This window comes from Staurois parvus, unplaced genomic scaffold (assembly GCF_062004578.1).
Source record: "Staurois parvus isolate SC_StPar_1 unplaced genomic scaffold, SC_StPar_1.0 ptg000017l, whole genome shotgun sequence".
NCBI classification, from domain to species: domain Eukaryota; kingdom Metazoa; phylum Chordata; class Amphibia; order Anura; family Ranidae; genus Staurois; species Staurois parvus.
In genome coordinates this window covers 3,731,360-3,747,598 of record NW_028317813.1, presented here as the reverse complement: position 1 = coordinate 3,747,598, position 16,239 = coordinate 3,731,360, and the positions used below count along the sequence as shown (strand labels likewise).

General features: G+C 42.3%; 1 long non-coding RNA gene across 3 annotated transcripts in view; it reads left to right on the top strand.

Moving 5' to 3' along the window:
* LOC149473247 (uncharacterized) overlaps positions 1 to 16,239 on the top strand; it is a 42,618-nt gene that overhangs the window by 13,865 nt on the left and 12,514 nt on the right. The window contains exon 1 of one of the 3 annotated variants that reach the window (XR_016313334.1): positions 1,240 to 1,401. The exons of the other annotated variants lie outside the window; for them this stretch is intronic. This is a non-coding gene — a long non-coding RNA (uncharacterized LOC149473247). Of the gene's footprint in view, positions 1 to 1,239; positions 1,402 to 16,239 lie in introns of those variants that run through there. 3 annotated transcript variants of the gene reach the window in all.

The window sequence follows — 16,239 nt, the reverse complement described above, 5'->3', positions numbered from 1 at the left end:
TTTAATCGCCACTGGGCGCTTTACTTTTTGCGCTATAAATTAAAAAATGTGCAAAAAATTTGAAAAAAAAAAAAAGTTTATTTGTTTCTTTTATAAAATTTTTCAAACAGGTATTTTTTCTCCTTCACTGATTTGCGTTGATGAGGCGGCACTGATGGGCACTGATAGGCGGCACTGATGGGCACTGATAGGCAGCACTAAAGGGCACTGATAGGCAGTACTAATGAGGTGGCACGGATAGGCGGCACTGATAGACAGCACTAATTAGGGGTCACGGATAGGCGGCACTGATATGCAGCACTGATAGGCGGCACTGATAGGTGACACTGATGATGGGTACTGATAGACGGCACTGACTGGCATCACTTCTGGGCACTGACTGGCGGCACTGACTGGCACAACCCCTGGGCACTGACTGGTGGCACTGACTGGCAGCACTGCTGGGCTGCACTGGTGGGTGGCACTGGTCGGCAGCACTGGTGGGTGGGCACAGGTGGGTGGCACTGGTGGGCACAGGTGGGTGGCACTGGTGGGCACAGGTGGGTGGGCACAGGTGGGTGGCACTGCTGGGCACATGTAGGTGGCACTTCTGGGCACAGGTAGGTGGCACTGCAGAGTGGCACAGGTGGGTGCACTGCTGGGCACAGGTGGGGGCACTGCTGGGCACAGGTGGGGGCACTGCTGGGAACGGGTGGGCGGGGCTAGTGGGCGCACTGCTGGGCGGAACTTGCGGGTGTCACTGCTGGGCACCGATCATCAGGGCACTGATCATCAGTGCCCTGATGATCGGTGCCGATCCCCGCTCTGACAACTGCCGGTTCTCGGCAGTACTTTCCTCACGATCTGACAGCGTGAGGAAAGTGCAGCCGAGAACCGGCACTTGCATTTCCCTGTGATCAGCGTGTCATTGGACACCGCTGATCACGTGGTAAAAGGCCGGTGGGATCGGCCTTTTACCACATCACGTGATCAGCTGTGTCCGTAGGACACGGAGATCGCAGGAGAGCGCGTTCTGGGAGGACGTCATATGACGTCCACTCAGAACTGGCCGGCTGCGGTGAAGCCGTCATTCGGCTATGCGCGGTCGGCAAGAGGTTAAGCTATTGTTTATTAACCTCAGTATAGTTGGCTAATATACTCCCATCTTGTGGTTAATTTGGTTATAGCACCATCGTTCTCTGTCTTCTACCCTGTGTTCCTCCCACTTGTGATGTATTTCTTCTGTCTTCATTAGGATGACCACTTATCTTTAGGCCACATGTAATCTACTTGCATCCGGGAACACATTACCATGTTTTGACCTGCAAATACCCTCTTTTCAATCATCTTCTACATCCTGTTGTCTGCCATTAACCTGCTGCATTCAATAACAAATCTTCATGGATGAGAAAAAGGTGTTTGGTAAGTTCATCTGATAAAGACGCAGTGATTGTATCTGCTTATACAGGCCAAGCATAGAGGTCTCAGAAAGGGATAAGTCACTAATACAACAGTTGATGTCAGAATACTCTTCTGCTTCCTCCCACACTCCATCCCTATGTACAGGGGCTACTAAAGACCCAAACCTGGTCAACTGCCTGCAATTAGAAAATGCATTCAGCAATTAATTATTGATTGCAGAGATACATAGAGTTGTGTCTTTTAGAACAGAATGGAGTTTACCTTTAAGTTTTCTTATTGTACATTAGATAGCTATAAAAAAAGCTAGATTTACATTTTTTGCATTGCGTTAGGGTACACGCATTACTGTGCATTGTCATTCCTTTTAAATACCAATGAAGAAAAAAAGTTGCAAGAAGCACTGAGACTTTAAAATTTCAAGGAGTGGAAATTGCATTTATTTTTTGACACACACTCCCTTGCTACATTTATACACTTATCCCAGCATTTAACTATTGCTTGTAAAGCTTTGGCATAGAAAGATTTGTCGGTAAACGTGAACCATCCTAGGACAGCCTGCTTCACTTAGTTATCAGTGTTGAAATGCTGACCTTAGAGTAACTCTTTTAGGTGTCCAAACAGGTGGAAATCACTTGCAGCAAGGTTTGGGCCGTAAGAGGGATGTGGCAATACCTCCCAGCCGAGCTGCTGTAATGCGCACTTAGTGTGATGAGCAGTATGAGCTTGTATGTTGTCCTGGAGTAACAGGACGCCCTTGGTGATCAAACCAGGCCGTTTTTTTCTGCAGACATGTATGCACATCACTCAGATTATGACAATAATATTCACTGATAGTGGTACCACAGGGTAGAAAATCCACATGAATAACACCACATTTGTCTCAGAAAACACTTGCCATCAAAACACCTGCAGACGCAATTGTTCAAAATTTTTATGGTGGTTGTAAGTCCACATGCTTCCACTGCTTTGGTGCTCGTTTTGATTCCAGAGTGAATGTTCACTGGAATGACTGCTGTGGGCTGGGAGCCACCATGGCCAGGATTGTCACTGATGGATGATGATGGCATCTTTGAATGTTTGCACCATTCACATGTCTTACTGCAGCTGAGCGTTTCATCACTGTACTGTGCTTGAATCCTCTGTAGATATCTGTGGGTTTTACGCCTTCATTCACAGGAAATGTTATCACCACAGGTTGTTCCATGCACGCACCAACACTGTTGTCTGCCATCTTGATTAACAGTCTCTGGACTGGCTTGCGACATGTACTCCACCTGTCAGTAAACGTAAAGGACACACTTGTCACTTACTACTGCATGAAGTACCACCACGTTAGCATCCCTTTTTATACCTGTAAAATTAAAAGTCCCAGTTTGACTTGAACACCCCTCGTAAAACAACCAGCATATTTTGGGGGTCAGAAAAAGCTCCCCCTTCATCAGCTCTTCAGTTGAAATATGAACTTTGAATGGACTCAAAATGTAGGGAATCTAATTGCTAGATCAGGAGATGTTGATTGCTCAATGCTTGCTCATAGAGACACTGCTTGCTAGTTACTCTCCTAATCTAGCAATTAGCTTCTTTATAAAGATTCACACAGAAAAGTCTTATTTTGAATCTGTTCAACAATAACTGAAACCCTGATGAAAGGGAAGTTTTTTTCTGACCCCCAAAACACATTGGCTGTTTTAGTTTGAACCAAAAAGTAAATCTGAACTCTTTTATCCTTTGGTCTGGCACTCCTTCCATTGGTGCATGTATTTATTCTGGCATTCCTTTAAAATAGACTGCCAACACACCACAGCACAGGCTTTAAAAGATCTACAGCATTTCTTCAATGCAGGGCATAACAACACTTTGTTGAGCATTGGCTAGATGTGGTGAGGTGCCATTTGGAATAAATGGCATGGAAAAGCACCACACGTAATTACTGCAATGCACTAGTGTGAATGAGCCCTCAGTCTGAAGAGGATGACCATACAGCACTCTCGACCATGAAATAACAGCTGCAAGCCAGCAAACTTGAAAATCACTAGAGATGTACTCATTATCATGTGGAAATGTCAGCAGCATTATAGTTAGGCCACACTTCACAGGGAGAAAAATGCTTGATAATAATTTACATTTCTGTCTAATTGGCTATTTATAGCAAGAACTGCTGCTGTCCACATTTATTTTTATTTGAAAGCAAAATTATAAACCACTTGAAATATTAATATGAAAATTGAACTAAGTGAAAAATGTATTTGTAGTTAATGTCTCATGAGATATTCTTTTATTCAAGGAATAGGAACTCCCAGAGCTTCAGCCTCTGGGATCTGCAGTGTTGGTATTCAGATTACATTGTAAGCGATTTATGTGTTTTTCTCTAATGTATTTATATATTTCCTCCTCTTCATTTATATTCTCTACTAGCAGAGCTGGTGTGTTGTGTCCTATTTAAACATATACTTCAAAGTGATCTTAAGGTGTAGATGATGTCTTAGATCTTGAAACCAACCACTGCTGGCAAGATAATTTTATCCCTTTGAGAGTTGTTAGCTACAATAATTATATTATTGCTACTTCATTTCAGCCTGTAATTATGCTTTACGTGGCACATGGTATAAATGATTGTGATTGCACATTTTGTAACCAGACATAAATGTTACTTTTTATTTGGATAACCCACAAGCAAACATGACTGGAACCAGTATAGTAATATAATAAATCTGGAACATTTGTCAAAATAAAGCAGCAAGTTGTATCTAAATATCACAAGCTACAATTAATTCTGACAACATAATTAGCACTCTACATTCTGTAACACATTTTGATTTCACGGTTTTCCTGCAAGGAAATCACCAAAGTGAAAAATAATAATTAGGAAACAGGAGAAAGTGTTGCATTTTGGGTATCAAGGGCATGCGAGTGATTCCAGTGCATTCATTACCCCAGAAAGATGTTGTTTAAAGTGAACCTGTGAAGACTGAAATATGGGAGCTGCATGTGCTAACTTCTTCATAACGTATAACAAAAATGAAAAATGTCTTCAATTTAAAGTGCGTTTAAAGGCAAAATGTAGGGGCATAACTATAGGCGTCGCAGAGGTCGCAATTGACACCCAGCCCCATGCTCCAGGGGCCCATGCGGCTTCCCTGTACACCTGAATAGGAAGGGAGGCCGGGCATATAAAGGAACTGATCCTTCCATTTATGAATTTAGAGATTATTTATATTTGCTCTTATAGGTAGACACCAAGAGAACCAGGCCACTGAAAGCCTGCTTCTCTTCCTCGAGGGATTCAGCAGGAGAAAAATGGAGGGGATTGGTTCCCCTATATGTCCCCCACCCCACCCCTCCTGTCCAGTTTCTTTCTTCTGCCCCTGGGCCCCTGTGCTCCCTCCCCACCCCCTGTGCGCTCTCCTGGCTCCCCCTCCCCTCTCTCGACAGCTGCCGAGGGAAATGCTGTCAGGATGGAGTGCAGGGAAGGGGCCAGTAAGCATGTAATTTGCCGTCCCCTTCATTGTCTGAATGAACAGAGTCAGTGATCTGTACAGATCATTGCCTGTGATTACTATGCTTCAGTTTGTGAATGAATGGGAAGCTCTGTACAATGGTATTCCTGTCCATTCATTCTGTGCAGCTGAGGCTGCAGAGATGGAGATCGAGGGGAGTGTCCTCAATCTCCTTTCTCTCTCTCAAAGGTGAAACATCAGAGGTCTGTGGGGCTTCTAAAAATAAAAATAAAGAATAATACTGTAAAAAAAAAAAAAAAGGTAAAAACTAACAATTAAAATAACAAACATAAAAAACTAAAATCAAAAATAAAGTGAGTGCTTGGAGATCTGGGAGCAGCTAGCACATATGGTGAACCCACTCCATAATAAAATACATGGAAATCAAAAAGTGCTGCGCTATAAACCAATATATAAAATGGTGTCTACCTACAAGAGCAAATAACAAATGATCTCTAAATTCATAAATATTATGCCAGTGATCAATAATCATAACTAATGTGTACACTTAAGATAAATAACTTCTAACGTCAGTGCAAAATATAACAAGCAAATGCACAGTGAAAGTAGTGACTGTGCAGACAGTCTGTTTGAAATACAGTCAAACAGCTTATACAGCTTGTGATATTTAGATACAACTTGCTGCTTTATTTTGACAAAATTCCAGATTTATTATATTACTATACTGGTTCCAGCTATGTTTGCTTGTGGATTATCCAGTGCAGTGAAGCCACATCCAACTGTGAGAAGACCATCTGTGAAATCCTTCACCAATATGCACTCACCAGAACTAAGATCAAATCCACTTCAAAAATGACATTCCAAGCCATTCAGTACTCCTCCTCTTGGGGCTGGTTAGAAGCCATCAAAGATGTACCCTGTAGGGAGAGCTGCCAAATAACAGGAAGTTCTCTACTCATTTGCATTACAACCTTCAGATTTCCTCCCAACGTTTGATCTTCAGAATGAGTACCACTGTCACAGTCCCAATGTAGGTCGTAGATCACCATCATTACCAGTATAGCATCATAGCTGCTGAATATTCTAGTATATATACCATCAATTTTAGACACTATGGGTTTATTTACTAAAGCTGGAGAGTGCAAAATCATGTGCACTTCTGCACAGAAACCAATCAACTTCCAGGTTCTATTGCCAAAGCTTAATTGAGAAAGCTGAGGTTAGAAGCTGATTGGCTACCATGCACAGCTGCACCAGATTCTGAGTGAACAAACTTCAGTAAATTTCACACAAACCAATGACATGGAGCAGAATACATTTTGGCCTATGTTTATGAAGTGTGATTTTTTTTTTATTGGATGTTTTATAACAGCAAGTTGTATATATTGGGGATTTTTGTTTTGTGGAAAATTAACAGCTTTTTTTCATTTATGTAATACAAAATAAAAAAAACAGAAGTGATCAAATACCACTGAAAGAAGGCTCTATTTGTGTGAAAAAATGATATATATTTCATTTGGGTACAGTGTTGCATGACTAAGCAATTGCCAGTTAAAGTAGTTCAGTGCTAAATAGCAAAAAATGCCCGGGTCATGGAGGGGGTAAAACCTTCCAGAAGTCTAGCGGTAAAACTATCTGCACTCATTATGCAAAAGTAACGCAATGAGGATGATATGCTAGGGATTACATTTAACACCGGTATGCATTCATTTTAAAACCATTTGAGCTAAAGATGTTTTAGTTGTGTAAAATGTTCCATTGATTCATACACAAAGCCTGACTCCATCTAACATGTTTATTTATGTTTTTCATAGACTAGGGAAAGGTTAGTTCCTCTGTTGTGTTTTATTGTAGTCTGTGTTCCCATTGGGAAAATTGTGCTTTATTTCCTGTCTCTGTTACTGGGAGTCAGTGGGACATAAAGTCATGTAAAATCATTTGATTGGGTACAAAGAGAGCAACTACTGGGAAAGTTTAGAACTGAAATTCATATTGAACATTGTGTCATGCAATAACATGCATTGTCTTAGGACAGCCCTTCATTTGAATAGGCTGCTTAATGCATAACAACAAATCAAAAATCGTGCAAACAGCATTTTGCAGTGCATTGCCGCACATTAAGCTGTAAGGGCCCAGAAACTGCAAATAACTGCAAGTTTTTTCCTTGTACCTATGCATGCATTTGACGTGCATTTTTCTATCTACATTTGTTCTGTGAGGTCACTTCCTTCATCTTTCTTTCTTTGTTCTTCTATGTGCACTGTGATGCATTGCAGTACATTTGCAGTGTGTTTGCGTGCATTTTTGCGCATTTGCGGTGCACTGCTCTGCAATGGTGTGAACTATGCCCATAGGATAGCCTGGATTTTTTACTGTCTATGCAGTTGGACTGGAGTCCAAAATGCAGCCAGCGGCAGCAAACTGCATTGCACTGCTTTCAGTGTGTAAGGTCCCTAACATAGACACTTCAGGGTGTTATTCATAATGAATAGCATTGTAAGGCTTTTTAATGTGCTTATAGTAATGCATTAGTGTGAATGGGTCTAAATTGATTGGTCAAATGCTTTATGGCACCTACATAAATGAATGTGCAGTCGGAGTTGTCACGAGTCATCAGTCTTGCTATGGATATATTAACATTCTTTCAGCTGTGTGTGTTAGCTGCTGAATGGGACCATTCATTATCTTTATGACCTATATGAAGGTTGGATCATATTTTAAAAGCTTTTTGTTTATACACTATATTGCCAAAAGTATTGGGACGCCCCTCCAAATCATTGGATTCTGGTGTTCCAATCACCTCTATGGCCACAGATGAATAAAATCAGGCTTTTTTTTTTCTTGTTTTAGGTTGTTTTTTCTGGCACTGTCTCATTTTGTGGTGATGGGTAACCGTGGTCTTTACCTAAGTGTCTAAATATGTGCAATTTTATAATAAAAGCATAATTTTTTAATGACTTTTTGGGTATCGTATTTTGTCCATAATGTAACCGCTTTTTTCTGTGAATTCCTTTTCACTGTTTTGTTTTTGCTGTATAAAATCAGGCCCCTAGGCATGCAGACTGCTTCTACAAACACTTGTGAAAGAATGGGTCACTCTCAGGAGCTCAGTGAATTTGTGGTAGCGTGGTACCATGATAGGTTGCCACCTGTGCAATGAGTCCATCCATGAAATTTCCTTGCTACTAAATATTCCATGGTCAACTGTTAGTGGTATTATAACAAAGTGGAAGCAACTGGGAACAACAGCTACTCCGCCACGAAGTGGTAAGCCACGTAAAATAACAGAGCGGGGTCAGCGCACAGTGCACATAAGTCGCCAACTGTCTGCAGAGTCAATAGCTAAAGGCCTCTAAATTTCATGTGGCCTTCAGATTAGCACAACAGTGCGTGGAGAGCTTCATGGATTGGGTATCCATGGCTGAGCAGTTGCATCCATGCCTTACATCACCAAGTGCAATGCAAAGCATTGGATGCAGTGGTGTAAATCACGCCACCACTGGACTCTGGAGCAGTGGAAACATGTTCTCCGGAGTGACGAATCATGCTTCTCTGTCTGGCAATCCGATAGACGTGTCTGTGTTTGGCCATTGCCAGGAGAACGGTACTTGCCTGACTGCACTATGCTAAGTGTAAAGTTTGGTGGAGGGGGGATTATGTTGTGGGGTTGTTTTTCAGGGGTTGGGCATTTTCCCTTAGCTCCAGTTAAGGAAACTCCTAAGGCGTCAGCATACCAAGACATTTTGAACAATTTAACCAGTTCCCGCCTGGCCAATAGCACAAAGGCGGCCGGGCGAGCAGCTCGTCCCTCCGGGTGGATGCCATATGGCATCCTTTCAGGCATGCGCAGTACGCCTGCCCGCAGGGCAGCTCTGCGGCGCGATCTGTCACCGGCCGTGTACCTCGGACACGGCCGATGACAGATCTGTGTACCGGCCCCGTTTCCAGTACCATGTGACCTGCTGTGACCAATCACAGCAGGTCACATGACAGTTGTATACAATGGATGGCTTCCTTTCATGCCATCCATTGTATACAAATGTGTCTAGCTGTGAATGGTCACAGCGATCACATGCACAAACTGGGCTAATCACAGCCCAGCTGTGTCATGTGATTAGCCGTGGCCAAATTACAGCTAAGCACAAGAAAAAAACCCTGAATGAATCGATGTCATTCAGGTAAATGCTTGCTTATAGCAAAGTAATTATTTGCTATAAGCAAATTGTGTAAAAAAAAAATACTGATCACTTCCCCAAAGTAGTACAATGTTACTATGGTAACATTATACTACTTTGGTCATAGTGAAATATGAAAAAAAAATCTTAAAAAAAGAGATTTTTTTTTCGTACTGTCACCAGTCAGTGTCCCTGATCACCGCCATGCCAGTTATATGATGACACTGTACTGCACTGGTGACAGTATGTAAAAAAAAATAGTGAAAATAATTATTTTAATTTTTTAATTTTCCGAAAAATTATGACAAAAAAATTACAACTTCAAAAAACTTGCCATGCCTCTTATGAAATACGTCGGACTGTCTACTTTGCAAAAAGGGGTCATTTGGGGGATATCTGTACTGTTCTGACATTCTTGGACCTCAAGAAATTAGATTGGCCGTCAGTACTTCAGGATTCATCAATATTCAGATCTATACCATAGTTTGTGAACTCTATAACTTTCCTACAAACTAAATAATACATCCTAATTTGAGTTATTTTCACCAAAGACATGTAGCAGAATACATCTCGGCCTAAATTTATGAAGAACAATTATTTCTTTGCAAACTTTTATAACAGAAACAAAGAAAAATGTGTTTTTTTTTCCAAATTTTCAGTCTTTTTTGTTAATTTAGAAAAAAATAAAAACCCCAGTGTTGCTTAAATACCACCAAAGGAAAGCTCTAGTTGTGTGAAGAAAAGGATAAAATTTTAGTTTGGGTACAGTGTTGTATGACCGCGCAATTGTCATTCAAAGTGTGAGAGCGCTGAAACCTGAAAAATGGCCTGGGCAGGAAGGGGGTAAAAGTGCCCGGTATGGAAGCGGTTAATGCTCCCAACTTTGTGGGAACAGTTTGGGGATGACCAGGGGTGGACTGACAACTCATGGGGCCCCTGGGCAATAGGAGATAATGGTGCCCCCTGTGTCCCTTCCCACAATCAAGCAACACCAACACTCAAGCCCCACCTACATATTGCAGCTCAGCTACATTAGAGGGGACCCTTTAAATATCTACCGCATCATAGCCTGTCTGGACGTTTTTGGCTTCTTTCTGTAGAAGCTGCTGGGTACTTCTAGGTTTAAAGAAACATGTGGCAGCCATCTTTAGGACACAACCAGGAGTGTCTTATGAAAAAAGTGGGCCTGTGTGCAAGATCATAATTGGGACCTTAATGACAGAGAAAGAAATGCTGCACACTGCAGCAAAAATTGGGTATGGTTTTTGGGGGCTGGTTACATAGATTCCCGATGATTGAGGGGTTAATTGCCTTGTGTGGGCCTTGGGCTCCAACTCAACTCCTTCCTGTCAGGAAAGATGGAATATCTACTGACAGAACACCTACTGAGAACCTGAAATATGACAGAAACTCCTATTCGAAACTAAGAGTGGGTAAGGAAGTGGGGGGGGATAGGAATAGGAGGGAGAGAGAGAGATGGAGGAGATGGGAAAGTGGTGGGGGGAGAGAATGGAAGTGAGAAGAGGAAGGAATGAGCTAGAGGGAGGTGAGAGAGAGGGTGTGTGAAAAAGATAGGGGGGGAGAGGGTGTGTGTGAGAGAGAGAGGGGGAGAAGGGGGTGTAAGAGGGGGGAGAGGGGGGTGATAAAGGGGGGAGAAAGGGGGGAGAAGGAGGTGAGGGGGTGAGAAGGGGGAGAGGGAGGCGATAAAGGGGGGGAGAGGGAGGCGAGGGGGTGAGAAGGGGGGAGAGGGAGGTGAGAGAGGGGGGTGACAGAGAGGGGGGCAGAGAGGGATGTGAGGGGGTGAGAGAGAGAGGGACAGGAAGCTAGGTGAGAAGGGGATGGAGTGAGAGAGAGAAAGGGTGAGAGAGAGGGTGTGAGAGAGAGAGAGGGAGGTGAAGGGGCGAGAGAGAAAGTGTGGGTAAAGGAGGAGGGTGGCGAGAGAGAGAGAGGCTTGGAGAGAGGGGGTGAAATAGAGAGAGGGGGTGAAAGAGAGAGGTCGGGTTGAGTTTGAGAGAGAGGGTGAGAGGGGGGGCAGAGGGGGGAGAGAGGGGGGTAAGAGAGAGGGGGGTGAGAGAGAGGGGCTGAGAGGGCATGGATGAGATAAGGAGGGGGTTAGAGGGCGGGTGAGAGAAAGAGAGGGGGTGAGAGAGAGGGGCTGAGAGGGCATAGATGAGATAAGGAGGGGGTGAGAGAGTGTGGATGAGATTAAGAAGGGGTTAGAGGGGAAAGAGAGGAGATATAGAAAGTGCCCCCCCATCCTCAAGGCACACATGGGGTTCTCCATTATAAAGCGCAGAGTACATGTTCCATCACTGTACCCCCCTGCACACATGTTCCATCGCTGTACCCCCCTGCACACATGTTCCATCACTATACCCTCCTGCACACATGTTCCATTGCTGTACCCCCCCAATCACATGTTCCATCGCTGTACCCCCCTGCACACATGTTCCATTGCTGTACCCCCCCCCACATATTCATCATGGATGGTATACAGGGTTCAGTGTAAAACTGACAAGAGGGGCTCCTGGCTCTCACCCCCCTCGCTCCAGCAGATGTTTCATTCTCTAGGCAGCATATTGTACTTCACACACAGCTTGGACTTCAGGAGGCAGCAGGTGCAGCACTGAGTGACAGGGCAGACCAATCGGCTTCCGCTGCATTCAGGAGAATCAGCAGCTAAACATCCTGCTGGGAGGCGGAGCTCTCACACTGGTTCCTGAAGTGTCCTCCTCCTTCCTGGCTCTCTCTCTCTTCTCAGGATCAGACCCAGAGCTGGCTTACTCTATCCATCCTGCCCTGTCCTCTCAGGAGCCTCTGATGGGGCCCCCCTGGCCCCGGGGCCCTAGGGCAGTGCCCAAGTGTCCGAATGGTCAGTCCGCCCCTGGGGATGACCCCTTCCTGCTCCAACATGACTGCGCACCAGTGCACAAAGCAAGGTCCATAAAGACATGGATGAGCAAGGTTGGGGTGGAGGAACTTGGCTGGCCTGCACACAGTCCTGACCTCAACCCGATAGAACACCTTTGGGATGAATTAGAGCGGAGACTGCGAGCCAGGCCTTCCCATCCGACATCAGTGCCTGACCTCACAAAAACGTTTCTGGAAGAATGGTTAAACATTCCCATAGCCACACTCCTAAACCTTGTGGACAGCCTTCCCAGAAGAGTTGAAGCTGTTATAGCTGCAAAGGGTGGGCCAACTCAATATTGAACCCTACAGACTAAGACTGGGATGCCATTAAAATTCATGTGCATGTAAAGGCAGTGATGTGGCATTACCTTGGACAAAAAAAAACAAAAAACCACAACCCATTTATACAACACAGGAGTGTGCTTTGCAAATGTGCCTACTGCTTGGCTTTCATCAGGACTCCAAAGCAAGCAAAGTTCCAATTATTTCAATGAAGGAAGAAAGGGGAAGAGCCCAGTATCATAACCTATGAAAATTATGTGACCAACCCGTCCTGTTGCAGCACACTTAGTGGGACGAGTTTATGGCCTTTTGAAATGGATTTTCAGTTTAGGCTCAAGGGCACCTTATGGTTTAAATGAACATAAATAATTGTAATGGTACATAGGGACACCCTCATCCGGCATAGACTTGTTATTTGCCAAAGATGATGATTTACAATTAGGGCTTAGTTCAACACTTAGTGGGACACCTGATGCTCTACACAGCAGCCTTCATTTTATGAATGGCAAGTAAAATGCGGAGCGCATTGTATTCACTGCCACTGATAGTGATATCTCTGTCATGAGCCCATATGCTCACAACCATAATCTGATTTGTTATAATCTGTCATAATCTGACCTGTTATAACAATGAAGGAAAGAATATTCTCCACAAAAATGGAAACTTTGCCAGCAATAGCCAATCAGTTTTCTGAACAAAAAAAGAAACCTGTTTGGTCACTAAAAAGTTTTCCAGTTTTTACAACAGAGATAAAATAGATAGATAGATAGATAGATAGCAAAGCACACAAAGACATGGCATTATGTTTCAGATTGCAGAATATTCGTATAGTAAATATATTATGTATATGGACTATTTTATAGTAATTAAAGCAGAATAAGACATCTCCTGTATTAGAGTGCCCCCACTCTGGATGAAGGAGCAAAGGGGGCACAGCAGACAGTAGCACTGGGGGAGGGGGTGAAGATAATGTTAAATGTATTAGCAGATTTAGATACACTAACAAATTGAAGCCTAACAATAGTTAACACTTTATAATCCATTGAAAAGAAAAACTAAAAATCCTCCTGCGCTGATATGGAAATACCCTAACCAATAGCGGCCAACACCCAATGATAATACCAATCAGAACAAAAAAATGAAAAAGAATGGTGCAGCGCTAACTACAAAAGTGAATAAAAATGAAAAAAAATAAATGTGTATCCATACAATCATAAAGTGCTAATAAATCAACAAACCAAAAATATACATATAACAATAAAGTGCTAATCAAAACCGTGATAACAAAGTGGACAATACTAGTGTATGGATCACCTTAGTGACCTAAAAATGGTGATAAACACACACAATATAAAATTAAATAAACTGGTGTTAAGTGTCCTTGATAATAATCAAAAAACCTTTTAAAACAAGTACTAATAAGTCCATAAAGTAACAAGTGCTGATAAAACGTGATAAAACACCATGCAATGTGTTAAACGTGAACACTTCGTGCAAGTGCCGGCACACTTTAAATCCACTCCAGCTGCAGTGCCTCCTCACCTCCTTCTTGCAACCCAAAAGGGCCCAACAGGCATTCAGGATCACTCTGGATCCTTTATATCTCCTTTATAATCCCTCTCCAAAAAGCCAAGGATCATAAACGGTCTCCTATTCAGCCTCCAAATGCTTCCTCCTCTGCCTTTTATAAGGATACTCTGTAGGGTATATTACTCACAATCCTTTTTTTATACATAATTCTTAAAATTATAGCTGATGCTGTATCCGTTGATATATGCCGACACGTTTCACAGTTCACAGCTGCTTCATTAGGTACGTCACGGGACAGATGCGTAATTTTAATACGCATGAAATCAATCAGCAGAGTTCCCCTTTAGGAAATGGATATGAGCCAGGCCAAGGATAATCCTCCCTCTGGAAAGTGGTGGTGCATGGCTCATTTCCTAAAGGGGCTACGATTTTAAGAAGAATTATGTATAAAAAAATGATTGTGAGAAAGAAAGCCTAAAAAAGAAAACTAACACTGACATCACATCTAAGAATTGGTAAGCTGCAATATCATAAATGCTTGCTTATGGGTTTAATACTACTTTAAGATCAGGTCAGAAGGATCCTCCTTCTGAGTGGGATCATATGACGTCCTGTCAGAAGGTGCCGCTCACGCGGTCGTGGGGCCACGCACCAGCTTGATCTGTCATCGTCTGTGTTGTTAGCTGTGATTGATCAAAGCAGTCACATGGTACAGACAGGACCAATCATAGCCCATCTGTATCATGTGATGAGCTTTGCCCAATCACAGCTAATCACAACAAATGACTGAATGAATCAGTTTCATTCAACAATTGTTGTAAATATCAATGAAACACATTGGTATTAGCAATCATAAAATGTACATCAACAAAAATCCTGATCACTTGCCCAGAGTAGTTCAATGTTACTATGGTAACATTGTATTGCTCTGGTCACAGTGTGTTGAAAAAAATAGTAAAAAAAAGAAAAAAAATTATTAAAACAAAATTGAAAAAATTGAACAAAAAAATTAAATTATTATGATTATTTTTATTTTTTTTACATACGGTCACCAGTCAGTGTCCCTGATCACCGACACACACCAATTATATAATAACACTGTACTGGACTGGTGACAATATGTAAAAATTGTCCAAAAAATTGCAACACAAAATTACAACTTCAAAAAACTCCCCATGCCTCTTACTAAATACCTTAGACTCTATTTTCCAAAAATGGGTAATTTTGGGGGTATTTGTACTATCTTGGCCTTTTTGAACCTCAAGAAATGAGATTGGCCGTCGATACATTGACTGATCGATTGTCAGATATATATACCATGGTGTGGACACTATAACTTTACTAGAGATTAAATAATATACACTAATTTGGGGTATTTTCACCAAAGAAATGTAGCAGAATACATTTTGACCTAAATTTATGAAGAAAGGTTATTTATTTGCAAACTTGTAAAATTCTGTAAAACAGAAGCAAAAACACTTTTTTTTATAGTTTTTTGGGTTTTTTTTTGTTACTTAGCAAAAAATAAAAAACTCAGTGGTGATTAAATACTACCGAAAGAAAGCTCTATTTGTGTGAAAAAAAATTATAACTTTTTTTATTGGTACAGTGTTGCATGAATACACAATTGTCATTCAAAGTCAACACTGAAAGCTGAAAATTGGCCTGGGCAGGAAGGGGGTGAAAGTGCCTAATATTGAAGTGGTTAAATGTGCTATAAATAATGAGGCAAGTCAATCATTTCTAATAGCTTGGAAACTGTCATAATTTTTCTTTTACATTATTTTCTTGATCTCGTATGTCAGCTATACCTTCTTGAGTATAAACTGTTACTTAAAATGGAGTTCCACTCAAAAGTGGAAACTCTGCTTACTTGCCTCCTCCCCCCCTCCACTGCCATATTTGGCACCATTTGGGGGGGAGCGAATACCTGTTTTTGACATGTACCCGCTCCTACTTCTGGCTCAGTTCACCACGGTAAGTGAGCTAGAAGTTTGTCCCCCTCCTTGCTCCCGCAGTCTCCTGGGAACTTTCACAGGTCCCAGAAGACTGCTGGACTAATTAGGAGGCAGAGCGCAACTCGCACATGCTCACTGGGCACCAGGCTGCGAAGCCGCAAGCTGTCACAGCCTGGTGCCCACAATAGAGATGCCGGCGCCGTGGAGGAGAGAGGAAGAGAAGGGACGGCCCGGTGAGAACATTGCTGGACTCCAGGACAGGTAAGTGTGTGTTCATTAAAAGTCAGCAGCTACTGTTTTTGAAGCTGCTGACTTGTAATAAAACACAAAAAAGGCTGGAACTCCGCTTTAAAGCAGGACTAAACTTTCTTAGTCAACATTAAATATTTGTAACCCTTATACTGTCAGCATTAGTAAATTGATATTTACTTGTTTTAATTTTTTTTCCATTGTTCAGTTGCTTCCTGATTTCTGGCATAAGCCAAAATTATGTAATACATATATAATCTTCATATCATTTTT